The 20,399-nt window shown below is 38.0% G+C and overlaps 1 long non-coding RNA gene across 1 annotated transcript; it reads left to right on the forward strand.

The window, feature by feature from the left end:
* Positions 1-2,860: 2,860 nt before the first annotated feature.
* Positions 2,861-15,369, forward strand: LOC142829416 (uncharacterized). Its single transcript, XR_012903816.1, has 4 exons — positions 2,861-3,059; positions 6,760-6,813; positions 12,659-12,743; positions 14,758-15,369. It is a non-coding gene; the product is annotated as an uncharacterized LOC142829416 (long non-coding RNA).
* The last annotated feature ends 5,030 nt before the right edge of the window (positions 15,370-20,399 follow it).

A 20,399-nucleotide genomic window follows, 5' to 3' on the forward strand; every position in this document is an offset into this window, starting at 1 on the left:
ATACCAGGCTTTTTGTTGATGAGGGTTTTTTTTGTTTGTTTGTTTTGTTTTTTTTGGAGGAGGGAGTTTCTTTTTTCACAATTTACCAGGGAAAATGTTCAGTTTTTTGTTAAAGCTTCCTCACTCTGCATGAGCCTTTGCAGGATTAGGGCCCTAGTCCTTTTTATGCACTGCTATATAGTTGCTGGATAATTTCCTATTTGAGAATCACTCACACTCATTAGCAAAATAAGTTTTTATTGCTTAGCTCATTGTGTTTGTCTTCCTGCTCAGTGTTCTTGACAAAATAAAATAAATAGAAAGGTAAGTAGTGCTTGCACCTATTGATGGCATTGATATTTCATGTGTCCAAGTACATCATGCAATGAATAAATTCTACCAATTGAAGTATGAACTAGAGCTGAATGCTTGAAAGAATAAGGTTTTTGCTTGTATATACTTGGATAAGAATACAAAAGTTAGTGTTTTTTGCTGAGAATGTGTGTCAGTATTCCTGCTTTATAGTTAAAAATGTGCGTGTGTGTGTATTACTGCTTTAAACAAGGCTACAGATTATCAGGCTAACTATGGAATTTCCAAAGTCTGATAGAAGTGAGATGGATGGAAAGGCAAAGAGACAGCAGGAGTTAGTATTTTATTTTTATTAACAGCCATCCAGAGGTAGCCCTAAAACTGACTCCTGTGTTGGAGGAGTTTTTAAAATTTATGTCCATGCCACACAAACAATGTATCAAGTAGAACATCGGCTTTCACAAATACCTGGAGAAATCTATCTTTTGTCGCAGTTTGTAATAAAAAGCAGTGCAGATAAATGGACACGCTCAGCCTTTCTTGAAAATGGTTGCAAATAAAAATAGCACTGAATGCAAAGAGCATTTATGTTCAGCAGTAATTCATTCTGCAAAACTATTTTTTGTGAAACTATATCAACATCATGACCCATACACAAAACTTAAGAAGATCAAGTTTATGGCCACAAATTCATACATGGCTACAGCAACACTGGAAACTATGTTGGCCCCAGGATATTAGAGAGATAAGGTTGGTGAGGTAGTATCATTTATTAGAATAGCTTCTGCTGGTTATAGAGACAAGCTTTTGAGCTCCACAGATCTCTTCTTTAGGTCTACAAGTTTATATAGAAAGCTCTGAGACAGAGAATCATGCATTATTGTTTGAAATCTAATATAAGAGGAGAGGTTAAAGAAATAGACAGAAGGCAAAGCTGTCTAAATCCATCTCTGGCAGTGGCATATGAGTAGGAATGGGGGATAGGAATATTCTCTGTTTCTAAGGCAAAGACTAAGAAGTGAACTGGAAGCAATAATATACTTGGAGACCAGAATTAAAATGTATCAACCCTTTGACATGCCAATTCTTACCTAAGAATTAAAATTAGAATAATATATTACATGTTCCTAGAATGTAAGAGAATAATGAGTTATAGCATTTACTAAGACTATTCAGTTTTTATCAGGAAGTACAATATGTTAATTCTGCAAATCCATATTCACATGAGTAGTCCTTAACAAAAACAGTACCCTTAAAGTCAATAGACTAATCTTGAGTACTGATTGTGCAAATAATGTGTGGGTTATGCCCTACTAGAAAGAAGCAGGGGAAAAAAACCCGCAAATAGGCAATTTGCCATCAAAGGGTACAAATCACTCTTAAGGAAGTGTTGCATCATTGCACTCATTAGTATGAATTAGAAAAGAGAGAATGGAGAGGATACATGGCATTTTTTCCTAGTCCTCAGAACTGCCAGATTCACCTGCTTAGTAGAGTAAATATTCTAACTGTCTGGGTGGTTAAACACTGGAATAAATTGCCTAGGGCGGTTGTGAAATCACCATCTCTGGAGATATTTAAGAGTAGGTTAGATGTACATCTACCAGAGATGGTCTAGATGGTGCTTGGTGCTTCCGTGAGGGTGGGGACTGGACTTGGTGCTCTCTCAAGGTCCCTTCCAGTTCTAGTATTCTATGATTATATTCCAATGTGTACAAAATTGAAAATGAACATGTAATCTAATGAGTCCACATTATCTTTTCACATCTATCATATAACAGCCAGAAGTAGTCAACTAGGCCATGTTTGTACGAGGTGGTTGTTTTGAATTTACTACATTTGACTTCTGGACACCCAATTTTACAAATTTGAAGTTCTGTGTTCTCACTATGGGAAGAACTGAATGTAGTTCTGAGGTAGTGCATCCACATTAATGGAACCTACTTCAGACTCAGAGCCCCAAGAAGCACTCTGGGGAGCTGTGGGAGGCCAATTAGTTCAAATTAGTGGCACTGGAGCATCTTTATTAACATTATTAGTGTTACTCCTTGTTGTAGAGGAGTCTGCACTTCATTCTCTGGTTTGACCTGAGTTCGGCTAAGGAGCCAGGCCTTATTAAGTCTGATGTTAGCAAGCATGCAAGCGGGCCTCAGGATAAGTAAGTATGTGGAAATGTAACCTTTCACGCTCGGTCATGGGGTAAAGGTCTAACCATAAATTACTAACCAGATGCTGAAACTGCTAAATTCATGCCCTTGGTCATTGGGCAGGGCCTACTTATAAGTTGCTTTAACTGCTGAAATCATTAAAGTTTATACCATTAAAAATAGGCATGATCAGCATTTACAGAATTATTATGACATGGCTTATAGAAATAGGGGGTGACACAACGGGCATATCCTGCATTTTACGAAAGTGCTAACCACAAAAGGATTAACCAATTTAGGATAATGGCGTAAATTAAAGATTATATAAATAATATTAAGTAAAGCGAGTAGCGTATCCAAAAGTATTGGAATAGAGGAGTGCATATGGCTGGAACACCATGTGGCAACAAGGTGTGGAGCAACCGAGTCGCGCCTTGTATAAAGTATGCTTCTGCAAGCATGCGCTTTGGGAGGGAGGAACAGAATGGACCCGCAAACTCTGTTCACATAATTAGAAGTTTGGGGCTTGTTCATCCACATCACATAGTCTAGGACATCTCAGTGGGAAGGAATGAGACCACGACCTCCTGTCTGGGGATTGTTGGGGATCAAGGGTGAACTGTAAGTGCATTAGATTTTAATATCATAGTATAGCTAGTTTTGCATTAACTGCTTTGCATTATTTGTATATTAAGATAACCTTCATTAAAATCTATAGTGAATAAAATTTATATTGCACAATAATAAGTTAGCATACAATGAATCATGACTGAGGGCTTGTGCAGTTATCTGTGCTGTGTTTATCTGTCTTGCATTGCTTATGGGAATTGTATTGACTCTTTTACTTGCAAAGTTCTTTGGTTATTGTAATTGCTTGAGCTTTCAATAAAATAGAAAGTGGCTGAGTTTAGAGCTCTCTCATAGGTTTGTCCTGCATCCCTGAATCTAAAAATATACTGAAAGAACCATCACATAATACTCGTGAAAAGCAGGACTGCAGAGTTTGAATTCCGCGGCCCTTTATTCTAGAATAATGGGCTTGGTAGTGTGGACGCATCACTTAGAAAATCAATCTGGGGGGCTAATTTCAGACTAAGGTACCAGTGTAGACCAGGCCCTAGAGAGGTAAGGAACTAGAAGGTGGGTCTTTTAACCTGTAGGCTGCCTGACCTCTGTGCTCCCTCTCACAGATCTGATTTGAATTTTTAAAAAAGTGTTCGCCCTAAAATTAAATACAAAATAGTGTTTAATCAACCCAAAAGGCATTTTTAAAATTATTTTTCCAGTTTTAACGAATAATTGAAAAATCAATTATTTTCAGAGCTCTAGTGTCTAACTTTTAATATGCTATTATTCATAGCAGTTATAATCAGGCAGACATAATTATCAAAGCTGACCAATTTGTTTATATAAGACCCTCACTGGCACAGTGTCTGAGTGCACAGCCATCTTTATTATGTGTGCCCTCACATCACCCCTGTGGGGTCAGGTGAAGAGCACTTCCACTGTTACAGATGGAGAGCTGCCGCACAACAACACTAAATGGAAGAACATGGAATTGAACCCTCATTTCCCAAGTGCGAGGTTAGTGCCAAAGCACACAAATTTGCTTTTTTGGAGCTCTCACTTTTTATGTGATGATATCATTTAGTTTTATTATATGAATCAAAAAGAGACTTATGAAAAACAAAGAACTTTTAACCATCTAACTAAGATGTATAAATGATCAGATGTTCAGCAAACAATACTGCTTATGATTTTCCAATATATGGCAAACCTGGAAGAAAATCATTTCATAAGACTATAAAATACTAAGGCAACGAGTGGATTGAGGTCACTTTACTGATACTAATGTTTTGCCACTAATTCTTTAATATTAGCCCCAAAATCAGCCTACAACTGCTAAGGAGCAAATGCATCTCTTTGATAGCCCCCTGAAATAGTGATATATAGTTTTGTTACTCAATGACAGCCAATTGGTGATGTGAGATGATTTCACTTAACTCAAAGGGAGGCTGAAAGTGTTAGCCCTTTAATATACACAAAAGGATGCTCACAATAATGAAATTCAATATAAATGACCACATGTTGGTAAGGAGGTAAAATTTGAGCACTGGATTTATTTTCTATGCCCAATTGCCAGAAATAAATGTCTAGATCAAATTTAAGGATTTTTGCTCAGTGGAAGCCTAGAAATTGATTATCAGTGAATATGTTACCAGTTATGAGCATCTGCACTATATTAGATTTTTGGGACGATACATTATGTTCAAATTCTCCAGGCTCCATCGTGTCCGTTAGTGCTGAAAACTTGCAAACCCAGGATACTGAATATCTGATAACCTAGAACTGGAATAGATTATAGTGAATTAAATCCACAGGGTGGCTAGAGATACTGTACTTTTATACTCAACTTCTGGAAGGTACTGAGTGCTGTTAACTCCCTGTCCTGCTCCAATTTACATACGTGGAAGATTTGCTGTTGACTTTAATGGTAGGGAAAATGGACCTAGATGTCCTTAATTCCCACTGAAGAAAATCCAGCCTGCTAAATGTAGAAATCTCACCCACACACAGACACATGTAATGTACAATTTAATGGAATTTAATGGTATGACAAACTGTACAAGTGTTGCCAAAGTGTAAAAAAGACAGAGCCCTCAAGTATGTGGAAGGTTAATAAAAGGCAGGCTAAACAGGGATACTCACTGACTGTGTTCATTTGTCAATAGTCACACAATTACTTCTCATGCCCATATAAATCCTGACTAGTACAGATTATATTAGACTACTAAAATGGAGAAAATTAAAAAAATGTAACTTACTATATATTATTTAGTTTACACTTACTCTGTGCCCCGCTCTGTGCATAAGCAGGAAACATGCTCACTAGTAAGGTCCCATTTGTCGTATGCTCAATTTCACTTTTGGAATCTCATGTCTTACAACAATGATGTTGGGTTTCTATTTTCAAAACTACACTGAAGTATTTATAGAAAACAAAAAAAGTTCCCACTGAGATTTTAAATGCATATTAGATTTATGTTTTTGTTTTTTAAATTCCCCTTTAAAAATATTAGTTTCTGCATTTGGCCTGTAAAATATTTCACAACATTTTAAGCAGTTTGGGCCAACATTTCTGTGTAAAGAGAAAATTAAGTTTTGAAAGTCTTCAGGATGTTGTACTTACAAAAAGATAATTACAGTCTTCTCTCTCACAGCATTTTAAGTTAACCTGTGTGATGTTTACTAAAAAGTCTCTCCCCTTTACAATCCTTCCCTCCTCCCAACTGTATATAGGGAGTTACACTGTTTGGACGTCTGTGACTTGTCATGTTTCTGTTGACAAACGAATGAGCAAACAAAATACATTTTAATTTGGTACACATGGCGCCAGTCCAGAATCCTAATGGTTTAAAAAGGGGCAGTGGGAGAGTCTCATAGAAATATCATAAGTCAACATGTGGACTAGTTTAAGAAATAGAGGGGTTTAAGAAGTGGTAAGAGGCATAAGGAGGGTCTGAAGGGAAAAGAAGAATGTAGAAGTGTTCAAACATTTCTATTTCTTGTGCAGATCTAGTATTTCTTCATCCTACTCACAAACATCTATATTGTCCTGTAGGTAGACCTATGCTGCATGCATATAATATACATTACTTATAGGTCATGCAAATAATAGGGTATATTGGTATACCTCCTTTTTTGAGGCATAAGGATCTTGCGCAAAAAAAGGGGTATTGAGCAAAAAGGAAACATCCACACTCCTTGTTTTTGCATAAAAACCCCTAGCAAAAAAAAAAGGATCTGCAGAAAATATGCAAATGATATCATGACTTATGCTAATGAGTCCCTCATTAGCATATTTTTGGCCGCAAAAACTTGTAGTGTAGTTGTAGCCTGATACTATAGAAAATTATATGCAGGAAAAAATAATTGTGCCTTCCAACCAGAGTTTGTATAATATGTGGTAAATAAGATACAGAGGGAGCAATGAGAACACAATGAAATATTGAAAATCTGCTCATTAATAAAGTATTGCTGTACGAGCACTGAGTCAGCTGATGATCTTGGGGAGAAATTGTTTATGATCTTTAATTAAAGAATATATCTTAATGCCTGTGAAAAAGGAAGTGAATAAAAATTGTAAAGGCAAACTTAATTCTTGCATTTGCTAACTTCTGAGTGCTTCTTTGCAACGTAAATGTTCTTTATGTAGCTTTGTTGTTATAAATACATGCACAAATTCAACACAAAAACATAGTATATATTTGTGTGTGTGTCCATGTATATAATTTGCTGTATATCTTACTATTTATTTTAGAAATGTATGTCTGTCTGACCATCTGTGAGTCTGTTCAAGAAGTCCTCCTAAACGGTAAGAGCTAGGACCAAATTTGACATCCAGCTTCCTCTTACTATCACTTAAACCAAAGCAAGGGTTTGGTTGTGCCAGAATAATGAAATGTGCCTGGAATTCTATTGTTTCTCATAAAAAGGAAAGGGAAGGGTCTGGTTTTACTGTAGAATAACCACAGGGAGCAGCAAAGGCCAAAGATGGGGACCAGGGCAGCTATAACCCCATTGTGCCTATAGAGGGTAGGAGAGGAGAAAGGGGCAGATATCTACTATATATTTCAGAGAGTTTGTCTGTTGTCTCTCTGCCTATGTGTTTGTCCATTCCCACGCTGGGGGACATGCACCCATCCCCTGGCTGTGCCCACTGTAGCTGCAGAAGCTATGGACAGACGCTTCTCACCTGGCTTCAAGCTACTGCAGTGATAGAGGGCTGGGATTGACCTTTCTTCCTGAGGTAGCCTGGATATTGAATCCCTCACCCCCAGCCCCACCCCAGAACAATTATTTAAATGAAGAAAAGCAAAACTACAAAACTTATTTGAGTAAGGTCGTGAGCAGTGCTGGGCAAATCTTCTAGTGTGTGTGTGTGTGTGTGTGTGTGTGTGTGTGTGTGTGTGTGTGTGTATAAAACATCTGATTTATATTCTATATAAAATATAAATTCCATGTGTACTGGAAAATATTGTAGTAAAGCTTTCACATCAGAACCTAAAAGCTGGAGTGCAGTCCTGGTGTCCTTCAAGTCAATTAAAGTTTTATCATTAATTTCAATGCAATAAGGATTTCACCTCTATTGTGTTCCTATGCATCAAAATGTAAGTAGGGGGAGTGAAAGCAAACACTAGTAAAGCCTCAGCAATAAATCTGTCATGCAAATTTCTTGTGGTTTTACTAGCAATTAGTTAGTGCATTAAGTTGTTGTTACCTAATTATATGACTTTTATTGTGTCATCAAACAGAAAACTGATACCAAACAGTACAAGCGAATCAATAAAAAGTCTGGACCTACAATGTTAATAAGAGTGAAAATTAAACCACCGGGCAGCTTCAACATAGGAACAGGGAAAGCTACCAAGCTGTCTATTGTTTCTGGGGGTAAAACATCCAGACAGCAAACTCTTCTACAGGGCTGTGTCTACACTGCACCCCTTTTCCGGAAAAGGGATGCAGATTAGACCAGTCGGAATTGCAAATCCGCAGGGGATTTAAATATCCCCCGCGGCATTTGCATTTACATGGCTGCCGCTTTTTTCTGGCTTGGGGATAAGCCGGAGAAAAGCGCCAGTCTAGACGCGATTCTCCAGAAAATAAGCCCTTTTCTGGAGGATTTTTTATTCTTACTTTCAATAAGAAATCCTCCAGAAAAGGGCTTATTTTCCGGAGAATCGCGTCTAGACTGGCGCTTTTCTCCGGCTTATCCCCAAGCCAGAAAAAAGCGGCAGCCATGTAAATGCAAATGCCGACTGGTCTAATCTGCATCCCTTTTCCGGAAAAGGGGTGCAGTATAGACACAGCCCCCTTGTGTTAACTGCTTTGCACCAGAGTGTACCAAAAGGTATTGTATTTCAGGCAACACATGTGCTACTACAGCCGTTTGTACAGCATCAGCCTGCTTGTGGTTGGATCAGAGACATACTGCACCGTGTCTCTTCCCTCCTGCCTTCCCTTCTGGGTACATACACTCTGGAAACGACCTAATGGTCCCTGTGTACCCCTGAATGAAGGGAATACTGTTCTGCCTGGCCCTTACATGGGCCATGTAAAAGGGAGGAGGAAGCAGCCCTATCTTCCATCACACTTGTATCGAGCACTTAAACATGATCTGACCCTAAAATATTAACTGCCTATTCCTGAGCTTATTGAAGTCAGTAGCAAAAATTGCATTAATTTCAATGGGAGGAGGGCTGAGCCCAAGATCATAGTGTTTTCTATGAGTACTGAGAAATTTATACCTCTTCCCCCAAAAGACTGCTCACTGGATGTAAGAATATAGTCGAGTATATTCAAAACCAGAGTAGCCTTTGGTAGAGAAGGGGAGCCTTAACATTTTAGGTTGAGATGTGCATGACATGAGGAACCTTGAAGTGAAGGAGTTATACAAAAGAGTAAATGTGAGTGGATCCTTGATTCTTATATGATAGCTCTGACCCTGAACAAACTTTTTTACATATGAGTTTTCCTGCATGAATACACCCTAAAAATAATTCTGTGATTTTTAAGTGACAGACTGTATTTCACAGCTTAGTGTAGTAGGTGAATGTGTTTATACCAAAGGGGTGTCAAAGGAGAGTGTTAGCGAATAGTTTATCATTATGGTTAGCTTTATGCAAAAGCAGATTAACTTTTATTTATAGATTAATACAATTAATGAAAAAGGCGTTTAAACTCATAACACTTGCAGAATTAGAAATTATTCTTCCCCATTGGAAATGAAAGATTCACTTTGTTGGTGTTGACAGAGCTGTTGTCATAGAAGAGCAATTTAAAACTGTATTTTGAAAGCATAGGGGAATATGTTTGATAGTTCAAGTGCTCTGAGTGATGATTTTGCAATTCCATTTTTTGAAAATTGGTTGTCCTAAATATTCTAAGTGATACTACTGGCCTTGTAATGGTTATTTTGCACCCCTCACTTAAACAGGCCTGTGTATTCATACTCTGAATTCCTCTGTTGGAGTTGAGTTGCTTTGTGAATGGAGAAAAATCCCAGCAGTAGGTTATTTGTATCTGTTGGCTAAGCATGGGCGCGGGTTGGTGTATATCCTGGCAACAGAAATGGACAAAAGCAGCTGTTTAAGAATGTCTTGAACTTAATAAAATAAGTAGAAAGGGAAATGGTTCAATCATTCAGTGTAATACTATTTAAAGATTGGACCACCGTACTAGACCCAGTATTGTAGGATCAGAAAAGTCAGATGTAAATTACTTCTTACTCTGCAATGATTTTTCCAGGAGACATTTACAAGAAGAAATAAGGCATATAACCCAAACAAAAGACTAGTATTTAAGAGTATCCAATGCTTCTTTTTAAACTTTAATAAGAGTCTCAACCATACTGTTATTTAATATTGTGACCTGGTAGACATACCACATCTTTGGGGGGAAATCATTTGTTAAGCAACGGCTTCTGCATCTTTCAAACAATAGTCAGGGCTCAGACTGTATGTTAGTAATTCATTTTCCAAGGAGTATTTCCATTTGTTTTAATAACTAAGCACTGCTGCACCAATATATTGCTGGGATGCTTTTTTTTTTCTGTGAGACGTTTTATTATTTTTCCACTTGGGAAGCAATAATATTACATGAAAGAAAAAAAGCACAAGGAACAATTATGTCTTCAGTTTACATCTGTTTTATAACAGCACTAGGCTGGAAAGGAAGACAAGTGTTTTGATTGGTTGGTTTTTTTGTATCTGATTGTTGATTATAAGCTTTTTGAAGCAGGAACTACATTTCATATATATATAATATGAAATACAACAATATAAATGCCAATAATTGTCAGTAAAAGATTGGGGAGCAATTTCATTATAAATTCCTATTTTTATTTTATAACTTTGAAAGATGTTATATATTGAAGATAATGATTGATTGCATTGCATTCAATCATGCTTTTATCAACTTTATCGTATGTAACATGTATTAAGTATTAAACAATTTAAGTTGTGTTGTACATATAATATACCTTTATTTGTTCAGGCAAAAGCATGATTGAAAAAGTTAGGTGTTAAAACTGTGTCCTGCAACTCAACTTGTGGGGCTCAGTCATCCCAATTTGGGAAGTGCAATCAAGATCTGAAGGCCAACTGTTGAAAATGCCTTCACCCCTTAGATCTAAGAACTGTTAGTGAGAGCACATCAGTAGATCTCTGGAGAGAATCAGTTTCTTAAGGAATTGTACCAAAACATTCAAATATCATCATTGGACGTGGGAACCAAGAAATAGTATTTAATTTTCTTTTTATATACATTTTAATATGAAGCATAGCAACTGAGAAAAAGTTTACTAAGAACCTGGTTTCCTTAATGCGACATGATACCATGCTCCACAAAGGTAACTGCTAGGAAAAATACCAATGCTAGTTTGTATCAGCAGGAGCAGACAAGTAACACTGAATGGAGTTTATGAGGAAATAGGACATATTTAAAAATGAACGTTGAACAGTTCATTATATTTTATAAAATGTGATGTTTATAATAATTCTTTGGCTCTTTCATTAAAATTTCCATAGTGTTTTAGAAAATACTTTCTGTTTTGCAGTATTTCCTGGAGCATAACTAGGAGTGCCAGATTACGTGATGATAATTCAATCCGTCAGCAAATCCCATTGTTTCTGAGTTTGTAAATACAGTGATAAGTGCACATTAAATTTATGTCAGTCTGTGGCAACAGATCCATAATCAGGATTATGGAGGGGAGGGGAAATGTTTTATATAAAAATAAGGCTCTCCTTGTAAAGACTTCTTGATTTCTGATTTGTTGATTAAAAATGTCCCCTTTTTTCAGAATGCATTTAAAACCCTTCCTATAGGCTTGAAGAATACCTTTAAAATAGAGTTTCAGTTTAGTTTTGCTTTACCTGCTCATCTGAAGTTTCTGGTGCTTGATGATGATATAGGGAAGTCAATTCTGAGGCCTGGTATATACACACAAAGTTGCAACAATATAATTAACAGTATAGTTTCATCCTGCTTTAGTTAATCAGTAGAACATCTGGTGTGGGCACTTACATTCATTTAAACCTGACAAATTAGATTGGCTATGGGAACACAACCACTTCTAAATGGTCATCGAAGCGTTCATGGAAGTTGCATCAGTTTACACCCATTTAAGTTCAACAAATACTGCTTCTGTTTATAGACAGTTTTATAGACAAGCCTTTTTGTAGCTGCAGATGCTAAAAGACTCTTTCTATTTTCCATACATGGCAACAGAAAGACTGGTGGCCACTGATGTGATTTAGTTAGGCAACAACTTCATTCATACTTGGTTTTATCAGTTCCTCATATTGCACCTTAACAGGTCCAAAGCAGTTGTGGGGAATCAAAAAAACAAAAAAACTATTTGACCTTGACCAAGTGAGGGAAAAATTCCTTCCCAGTGATACATGGAAAACAGGTAACGAGTGTGGTGACCACAAAAGGAAACTCTATCCTATTCCAAGCTCATCAGGGAGTGAATAGGTTCTTACAGCTTGATCCTGGTAAATAAGGCCTCTCCATGGCTTCATGGGATATCAATAACCCTCCCACTCTTCCAGTCGGCAGCCAGAGCTATGCAGTGATCTTGATTTGCCCCTAACTACATTGTTCTTTCTAAGATTCCCTCCTATCTCGTGTTGCAAAGAAGTCTTGAAAGGAGAAATACCTTTTTTTCATCTAGCTAAGCGGCAAAAGACTCCCCACACATTAAGTTTGTAATAGTCACATTGTTTTAGCATCACGTCTCACTTTAGATCTCACATTCATTAGCAGGAATACATTTTCTTTTAAGGGTCATCAAGTATCACAGATCTTTCAATAGAGATAGAAATGTAGCCGTGTTAGTCTGGTGTAGCTGGAACAAAAAACAGGACTATGTAGCAATTTAAAGACTAACAAGATGGTTTATTAGGTGATGAGCTTTCGTGGGCCAGACCCACTTCCTCAGATCAAATAGTGGAAGAAAATTGTCACAACCATATATACCAAAGGATACAATTTTAAAAAATGAACATATGTGAAAAGGACAAATCAAATTTCAGAAAAGAAGGGGGATGGGTGTGGGAAGGTAAATGTCTGTGACCTAATGATATTAGAGGTGATAATTGGGGAAGCTATCTTTGTAATGGGTACGATAATTAATGTCTTTGTTTAACCCTAAGCGTAAAGTGTCGAATTTAAGCATGAATGACAATTCAGAGGATTCTCTTTGAAGTGTGGTCTGAAAAGGTCTTTGAAGCAAACAAGGTAAATATAATGCTCTCCATTTTCTCTCTCTCTTTCTATCTTTCTCTCTCTTTACAGAAAATATGTGCCAATAAAGTACTTTTCTGCTCTCATAATCTCAATTCACTTATTTTTCTCTGTCTTCCTCTCCTGAGTCATACAAAGAACATGGAAAAATATCAGCTATTTAATAAAATTCAGAATATTATTCATTGACACAAGCATGTTACTGATCAAAATTGTCTTGTTTAGAAGGCTAGCTGCAAAAAAAACATTCTAATTCTAATTCTGATAGGCCTAGCCTCTAATGAATCACTCATGGCAAGAGGAACAAAGAATGTTGTTCACAAATTGTTCAATTTATGTAGCTGCACCATTGTAAAATATCTGGTAAGTAATATGCTATTGGTAGGGGGTTTGACTAGATAAACCACCAGCAAATATCCTCTCTCTCAGCCTCTGGAATTCTTTCTGTGCTGCACCACAAAGAACAAGTTTAGCCTCACTTTCTACAAAAACCAAATGGATAATATTTATTTTGGATAGCAGGCAGGGTGAAACAAAAGTGAGGTTGTCATAAAGGTGTTTTTCTGTGTTGGAGCTGTATGTCTGTGAAGGGGTTTCTCTCTCTCCACTATTGCTATTGCACTGTACAGCTGTACTTGCCAATAAACCCCAGGGGGTGGAGATCACCCCCTATGACTTAAATTTGTACAATTACAACTTCACCTTCCCCACGAAGTCTCAGACTGTTAGCTGACATCTTTTTATACATTCCCAACCCTCAAAGAATCAACCAAAAGCTGTTTTATTTTTAAAGTAAAAAACTATACAGAGGAGTGTTTTACAGAGAAATACCGTTAATTTTAGCTAGGAAAAGAGGAAGCAGAAAGATTAGGAAACAGAATATGCTATTTTATATGAAAAGGGCCCATGGCTATTTCCTTTGCACCAAAGATCCAAAGATTTTTCATTGAACATCAGGAACCTCTCTTTCCTGTCTGTTTTTTAATATGATTCTTTTCTCCTTATCCATTTTCTCTCAGGGTACATCTACACTGTAAAACTATTTTGAAATAACTAGTGCTATACCAAAATAACTTAGTCCATGTCTACACAGCAGGCAGTTATTTTGAAATAGTGTCAAAATACTGCCAAGCTGGAGGACTTCTTACTCTGACTCCTATAATCCTTATCTCCAAGCCGGAAAAAAGCGGCAGCCATGTTAATGCAAATACCGCGGGGGATATTTAAATCCCCCGTAGATTTGCCTATTCCAAAGTGCTACATTAGCATCCCTTTTCCGAAAGGGAGGCCAGTGTAGACACAGCCCCTCAGATTCTTAAAGCTGATGTAGCTGCCTCCTGTACCTTGTTGTATTTTGCCTTTCCTATGCTTTCCACTAAAACACCGTTCTTTCTTGCAAAATTGCCAGATTCAGCATTGGAACTGATTGTGCATTAATAAGAGCATGTCAATCTAGCCCTTTGACAGCCTGGGCAAAATTTTCATTTTTGTATTTTACATGACTAAATTCTATTCCTTTTTCTACTAGGTTGTTTCTTTTTCTTCCAATCTGATTTAGTTTTCATGATATTGTATCTAGGCACTGATTTCCATGGTGTACAAATGTTATTAGAAGTCAGCATCGTAAATATATTAATAAGTTAAAAATAAACATAATGTTTGCCTCTTTCTACAAAAAGTCTGAAATGGGGCCAGTTCACATTGCAAATTCATCACCAACAAAGATGTCATTCTTAAAATTAAATTTCTTTTGAAAAGTAGTAAAAGTATGGGAGCAAGGTAAAGGAAATATAACTCTTAATACAAAAATATATTTACAACTTCCATCCCTAAATAGGGACAGATTGTGATACTCTTGCTCATGTTGCATGGTGTTTTACTGATATTCCACAGGGTAAATTATTTCAGTCTGGCCCAAAGGAAGATTATACTCATTGTATTAAGGTACTCAGGGACATAAGGCTCTTAACTGTCACCAGATTTTGACAGCCTTTTGACACTTTTATAGAGTGGATACAGAACGGATAGCATCAGTGAAGACTTCCACCTCCTCAAAAGTTCTCAAAACTGATTTCCTGGGATCCTTTGTAAAAGAGAAAGGGGTAATGCTGTTTTTTTTTTCTCCATGTCCATTGGTTCATTTGTCTTTCTTCTGAGCTACTCATATGTATACATGTTTGAAGGATTAAATCTCTACAGTGGCCCTCAAACTTTCCAGACTACTGTATGTATCCCTACCAGGAGTCTGGTTTGTCTTGCATACCCCCAGGTTTCACCTCATCTAAAATACTTGTTTGCACGTTATTAGTGAAAAGCTTACTTTTTAATTTTTACTATACAATTACAAAATAATTCCATTGGAATATAAATATTGTAGTGACATTCAATGTGTACTATACAGAGGAATATAAACGTGTCATGGTATGAACTTTTAGTTTGTACTGACTAAATTGGTGCTTTTTATGTTGCTTGTTATAAATGTGGGCAAGTTTCTAGATGAACTGAGGTACCCCGGAAGACTTCTGTGTTACCCCCAAATGTATACATAACCGTTACTGAGAACCACTGCTCTAGATAACAATTTTGATGATTGTTTTTATGAGAGGGGCATTTGACTACTGGGAACTAAAACTATCAATCCATTTGCATAGTATTAAGTGTCCTTCAGATGGTAATAATTCAATCACTCTGCTGCACTGTTAGAAACAGTTATCTTCTTTAGTTCTCTCTTGCTTCACCTATTGGAAAGAAATATATTTTGGAGTAGATGCTAAGTTGTAAATCTCTACTTGAACAACCAGCACTGGGAGTTAAAGTAATGAGAGAAGGTTTCAAAGGTTTGTTGATGCAGGCCATCCAGAATGCTGAAGAGAAAGGCATACATGGAAAAGCCATTGACTTCCTGCAGTTATTTAAACAACTGTCATGAATGAGAGAAATGAGGTATTGTAACAGCCAATGCTTTGACCTCCCATGGGGGAAAATATTTCAGAACTTCCCTGTAACTCAAGACATAAAATAAATGTCATGTCCTTTACTAAAAAAATCTGTCACTCTTAATTTAGTCCTCACAATGGTCAAAGATTAAAATGGTGTCAGTGTTCCTTGGTACTGTATCCTATGTAAAACAAATCTAATATGGATATAATTTTGAGTCACTCTTATTATAACATCTTCAGTCCCCTTTGTGTACAGGCAGTCCCCGGGTTACGTACAAGATAGGGACTGTAGGTTTGTTCTTAAGTTGAATCTGTATGAAGTCAGAACTGGCGTCAGCCGCTGCTGAAACTGATCAGTTTCAACCGCGGCTGAATCTGGACGCCAGTTCTGACTTACATACAGATTCTACTTAAGAAACCCAGGCATCCCCTAGTCAGCTGCTGCTGAAACTGATCAGCGGCTGATTCCAGGAAGCCTGGGGCAGAGCAACTCTGCCTCGGGCTTCCTGTAGTCAGCTGCTGGTCAGTTTCAGCAGCGGCTGATTTGGGGATGCCTGGGGCAGAGCAGCTGGGGTGCTGCTGGGTTGCTCCAGTAGCGCGGCTCCTCGGTGCTACTGGAGCAACCCAGCAGCACCCCAGCTGATCTGCCCCAGGAATCCTGATTCAGCCGCTGCTGAAACTGACCGCTGCTGCACCCCCCCCACCCCCAGAAGACCAGGGAGACGGGAGTGGCGGGACCGTCCAAGTCCTCCACGGCTTTGCTCCATCTCCCTGGTCTGCTGACCTGGGAGACGCGGAGCAAAGCCTCAGAGCACGCGGGCAGCGGGACAGTCCAGGTGCGCCGCGTCTGTCCCACTGCTGGCGTGCTCCGAAGCTTTGCTCCCCATCTCCCTGGTCTGCTGGTCAGACCAGGGAGCCGGGGAGGAAAGCCGTGGAGCACGCCCGCAGCGGGACAGCCCAAGCGCGCCTGGGCTGTCCCGCTGCGGGCGTGCTCCGCAGCTTTGCTCCCCATCTCCCTGTAGACCAGGGAGACGGGGAGCAGCTTTTCTCACCCCGGAGGACGGGGGCGGCGGACCGCGGCGCATCTGGGCTTCCCGCCGCTCCCGTCCTGCGGGGCGAGAAAAGCCCTGTTCGTAACTGCGGATCCGACATAAGTCGGATCCGCGTAACTCGGGGACTGCCTGTAATTAAAATAATTGTCATTATTTTAGAAAATTGTAATTTGGAGGGAAATACTTGTGAACAAGTGCATTCCCATGTACTTAGTTAAATTATATCTTATAGGTGACTAAGTATTGGATTTAGATGCCTAATTTTAAACACCCATCTTTGATAACTTAAGTCATTGTTACCTCAGAGTTTCCACACTTAGGCTAGGAAATGACTGTAATATCAATATCACTGTGCTATTCACTTTCAGATGGCAATCCCTTTATTGGGACTTGTTTCTCTGCATTCTATGCTCTGTGATACCTGTGAATAAGTAATATTCAGCAGTATGCCATTTCTTTTGCAAACAGATTGGGGGAAGTGCTGGTGGAAGTGGAAAAAAAACCTCTAGTTATAGCGGCAACCCAGGGGAATGCTTGGGAGCAGCATTGGAGAAGCTTAGCTTTGGTCTCTACCAGATTTTCATAGTCTTGGCTCTCTGCAGCTCTGAAAAGCAGCTTTTGGTGTCTTCAGTAGGACATAAAAACATTGATGCACTCAGAGTCAGTAGTAACTTCTGAAAATTTGGCTGCATGTGAATTAATCATATAGGAAATAAGGGTACTGAACAGGATATAGATTCCACCTATACTGTGTTCTAGTCTCCTATTGAAATCCAGTAACCCCTGACTCCCTTTGAATTCTTAAAAAATCCTGTCCTAAATAATCTCCTGTCCATTAGCCCCCTCCCTCCTAGATCAAGCGAGGAGGGTGGGAGGCGGTGTAAGACAGGAACACCTTTAACCTGTCTAGTGATTCTGTCTCATTTCTCTATGGTTTTATGAGAAGCAATCCCATTCCAAACACAACCAAACCCTTTCCTAGCACAACCAAACCCTTACCTTCCTTTGTTACGACGAGAAGAATTTGTATACTGGATTTGGTGGTCCTAGCTCTTACCGCTGAGGAGGATTTCTTGAACAAACAGACACAAAGACAAACACAGTGACAAACTCTCTCCAATACGCAGTAGATTATTTTTCATGTTTTGTAGATTATTTCAATCAGTGAATTGTAAAAAATACCCATATTTTTTATTGAGACAAATCTTTCTAAGAGAAGTTATTGTTTTTTAAATACGGAAGTGAGTTTTAGCCAAATATCTTTTGTGGGGAAAAATATATGAGATTAACTTCTTAAAAAAAAACCACACAAAGAAATAGCTGAGAGGGTATTTATATTTGGAGACAATGTGTTTCTGAAAGCTTCTTACACTATGCAGAACAAAGACATTTTTTCAGCTGTGAAACAATAGCATAAAAAAAACCTGCACAAGAGGAAAGAATAATCAGCTATTATTTTAATGTTTTAAATGATCCATGGGTATTCAACTGAAGTTATGGTAATATCCAGCTCCCCTTCAGCCATAGGCTGCTAACCAAGCTTCAAATGTTTGGCATATGTTGGAAACATTTTATTGTGTTTTTTAAAAGAAACTTAGCCATTAAAACTCTGCTGTTAAATGGTTCATGGCCTATACATTAAATTATGTCACCTCTTGCTATACTTAGCTGCAAATCCTAAATTAATTAGAATAATTCCACAAGAGTGCCTGGTATTCTGCTATGTCCTGCTTAGCAGCAATGCTAGACTAATTCAAAAGCTCTTGTTAAAAGAATTGTAGCTTGTTTTAATTAAAAAAATCAACAAAAGAAAAGCAGTGTGTTCGTATAGATTTGAAGGGTTGAAAACACAGAGAGAATTGGAATATTGGGCTCCAGTCCAACAAAAAGTTGCTCACATTTCACTTTAAGCATGGCAGCAGTTTCATGGAAGTCAATGGGATGCCTCACCTTAAACGGTTACAGTATCAGAGCCATGGACAATAGGCAGCCATTGGCCTAACAGGCATTTTCTTCAGGAAGTGCACCTAAATAGTCCTCCTTGTATGTGTTTACCTATATGCAACAAAATGTGGTCAGATAAGATGGAATTCAGTGATGAAAGTCATTGTTCCAAAACCTGCCATTTGAAAGCAGTGGAGAGTAGCTGAAAATTTTTATCTGGAATTCTGCTAGAACAGATGGGACAGTCATCTTGTGGCAATTGACTTTCAATGCAGGGTCATCCTCGGGATGAATGGGGTCCTACACAATAATACTAAACTGGTGCCTCTATGACCGTCAGTCAGAAGGGGGAATATGGCAGGTTTTTAGATATGTGATTTTATAATGTTCAAGAACAAAATAATTAATTAGAATTAATAATTCTAATTAATTTTTAAAATAAATTTTAAACTAAGGTACCATAGGCTAACACTGTAAATTCAGAAAGTGACAGGCTATATCTGGGATTGGCAAATGCCTGTTAAAAGCAAATGCCACTTGAATGCCTGCTAGTAGGTCTGGCAGGCTTTTTCACTTTTAAGATAATTAGATCCTCTCCTGAAGAAACAGAGCCACAGAACAGGGATAGGAAGAGGTGGTGAACATTAAGACCTAGTGGTGCCCAAAATTTTCAGGTACGGTCTGCAGCTGCATATGGGTAAGCACAGTATTTTTTCAGAGTGCTACTTTTCAAAGGTGCTTGAGAGAGTTAGGCATTTGGGCAATTTAATCAGCTTTGAAAATTACAAACTAAAAGTATATTGTGTGCCTAATTCACCACCATGGTACTCTCATTTGATGCCATTAATTGTTGAATGTATTATATATACATATAAATACATGATTTTATGTAACAAAATAAAAATGCATGTGACTGGAGACTTCATATGTTAGTAGCCTACTAGTACCCCCATCCTTTTTCTTTTATAACAAGGTAACATATGAAAAAATTGGGCAGTTTAGCTGACTGAAACAATTTAAGACTCACATCTGACTGAATGATTGCCCGCTTCTTCATGTGGAAAAAAAAAGTCTTTGTTAAAGTACAGATGAGGGTTCACTTAAACCTTCACAAAAATTGATTTTGGCTGTGCATTTATTCATTTGATCCAGATGTTAGACTATTAACTGTCTGTAATTTTTTTTTTTAACTAATAACCCACAATTCAAGGATTTCATCTGGCAACATGGCAAACAAGAAGATGTTTTTCATCACTACTTATTTTTATTTTTTACTTTATTTTATTGTTGGTTTATTTCGTTTCCTCTTCAGGCCTTACTGGCAAAAGCCCTTGGGCTGCTGTTTGTTATACAGCTTCCAGAACAGAAGTGTCACACAAAAAGTCATAACTACAATTTCTAGACCACATAATTTGGGTCCTCCTTGCATGTTAAAACGGAAAAAGGAATAAAATCTGCCCATTATAAATGGATCCAATAGGTCACTATTTTAGCATTTACATACTCCTCCTTTGTTATGTAGTATCTGAAGAAAAAAATATTTATTTTCTTTCTTGCTGGCCTACACCTATGCAGAGCAATGGCCCAGTGCAGGGCTGGTGGAACTGGGCAGTCAGTGTCCCTTCAATAGATTTTTTTTGTGCTGATCTGTATTTCATGCCATATGCATAGGGCTGAAGAATGAAATCACCCCTTTAATGAATTACTAGGAGGCT

Source organism: Pelodiscus sinensis, chromosome 5 (genome assembly GCF_049634645.1).
Source record: "Pelodiscus sinensis isolate JC-2024 chromosome 5, ASM4963464v1, whole genome shotgun sequence".
Classification (NCBI taxonomy): domain Eukaryota; kingdom Metazoa; phylum Chordata; order Testudines; family Trionychidae; genus Pelodiscus; species Pelodiscus sinensis.